This window comes from Gigantopelta aegis, chromosome 8 (genome assembly GCF_016097555.1).
Source record: "Gigantopelta aegis isolate Gae_Host chromosome 8, Gae_host_genome, whole genome shotgun sequence".
NCBI lineage: Eukaryota > Metazoa > Mollusca > Gastropoda > Neomphalida > Peltospiridae > Gigantopelta > Gigantopelta aegis.
In genome coordinates this window covers 46,727,539-46,730,038 of record NC_054706.1, presented here as the reverse complement: position 1 = coordinate 46,730,038, position 2,500 = coordinate 46,727,539, and positions in this window count along the sequence as shown.

Sequence of the window (2,500 nt, the reverse complement as noted above, 5' to 3'; positions counted from 1 at the left end):
GTTTTTGATAGTTATTAGTTAATCTACTAATTTATATATAACATCGATGAATTAGTGGCTGAAAGTCATTGGTTCTGTATCTTGGATATCAGGGTTCCGGGTTCATGTCCCGGTATCGGCTCCAAACTAACGTGAATGAGAACCCATCGGCGAGGTGGAAGCCCACTAGGAAAGCTAGTTTGTTAAAAGTGTAGCTGTGTTTGTGTTACATTAGTTAATGATGTTATGGGGTGGACATGTTTGTAGCTGTTTGTGTTACATTAGTTAATGATGTTATGGGGTGGACATGCTTGTAGCTGTGCTTGTGTTGCATTAGTTAATGATGTTATGGGATGGACATGCCTGTAGCTGTGTTTGTGTTGCATTAGTTAATGATGTTATGGGATGGACATGCCTGTAGCTGTGTTTGTGTTACATTAGTTAACGATGTTATGGGGTGGACATGCCTGTAGCTGTGTTTGTGTTACATTAGTTAACGATGTTATGGGGTGGACATGTTTGTAGCTGTTTGTGTTGCATTAGTTAACGACGTTATGGGGTGGACATGCTTGTAGCTGTGCTTGTGTTGCATTAGTTAACGATGTTATGGGATGGACATGCCTGTAGCTGTGCTTGTGTTGCATTAGTTAACGATGTTATGGGATGGACATGCCTGTAGCTGTGTTTGTGTTGCATTAGTTAACGATGTTATGGGATGGACATGCCTGTAGCTGTGTTTGTGTTGCATTAGTTAACGATGTTATGGGATGGACATGCCTGTAGCTGTGTTTGTGTTGCATTAGTTAACGATGTTATGGGATGGACATGCCTGTAGCTGTGTTTGTCTTGCATTAGTTAACGATGTTATGGGGTGGACATGCTTGTAGCTGTGTTTGTGTTACATTAGTTAACGATGTTATGGGATGGACATGCCTGTAGCTGTTTGTGTTGCATTAGTTAACGATGTTATGGGATGGACATGCCTGTAGCTGTGTTTGTGTTACATTAGTTAACGATGTTATGGGGTGGACATGCTTGTAGCTGTGTTTGTGTTACATTAGTTAACGATGTTATGGGGTGGACATGTTTGTAGCTGTTTGTGTTGCATTAGTTAACGATGTTATGGGGTGGACATGCTTGTAGCTGTGCTTGTGTTGCATTAGTTAACGATGTTATGGGATGGACATGCCTGTAGCTGTGCTTGTGTTGCATTAGTTAACGATGTTATGGGATGGACATGCCTGTAGCTGTGTTTGTGTTGCATTAGTTAACGATGTTATGGGATGGACATGCCTGTAGCTGTGTTTGTGTTGCATTAGTTAACGATGTTATGGGATGGACATGCCTGTAGCTGTGTTTGTGTTGCATTAGTTAACGATGTTATGGGATGGACATGCCTGTAGCTGTGTTTGTCTTGCATTAGTTAACGATGTTATGGGATGGACATGTCTGTAGCTGTGTTTGTCTTGCATTAGTTAACGATGTTATGGGATGGACATGTCTGTAGCTGTGTTTGTCTTGCATTAGTTAACGATGTTATGGGATGGACATGTCTGTAGCTGTGTTTGTGTTACATTAGTTAACGATGTTATGGGATGGACATGTCTGTAGCTGTGTTTGTGTTGCATTAGTTAACGATGTTATGGGATGGACATGTCTGTAGCTGTGTTTGTCTTGCATTATTTAACGATGTTATGGGATGGACATGCCTGTAGCTGTGTTTGTCTTGCATTAGTTAACGATGTTATGGGATGGACATGCCTGTATCTGTGCTTGTGTTGCATTAGTTAACGATGTTATGGGATGGACATGCCTGTAGCCCTGTTTGTGTTGCATTAGTTAACGATGTTATGGGATGGACATGTCTGTAGCTGTGTTTGTGTTGCATTAGTTAACGATGTTATGGGATGGACATGCCTGTAGCTGTGCTTGTGTTGCATTAGTTAACGATGTTATGGGATGGACATGCCTGTAGCTGTGTTTGTGTTGCATTAGTTAACGATGTTATGGGATGGACATGTCTGTAGCTGTGTTTGTCTTACATTAGTTAACGATGTTATGGGATGGACATGCCTGTAGCTGTGTTTGTCTTACATTAGTTAACGATGTTATGGGATGGACATGCCTGTAGCTGTGTTTGTCTTACATTAGTTAACGATGTTATGGGATGGACATGTCTGTAGCTGTGTTTGTCTTACATTAGTTAACGATGTTATGGGATGGACATGTCTGTAGCTGTGTTTGTCTTACATTAGTTAACGATGTTATGGGATGGACATGTCTGTAGCTGTGTTTGTCTTACATTAGTTAATGATGTTATGGGATGGACATGTCTGTAGCTGTGTTTGTCTTACATTAGTTAACGATGTTATGGGGTGGACATGCGGGATTCCACAGCGCATCTAGGCCCTTTAACTATAAAATACCGCAAACCTTGACAATGTTCACAAAAGTAACAAAACCTATGAAGAGAATGAACTACGTTTTCTTGGATTGGATTGGATAACATATTAACGTGCCT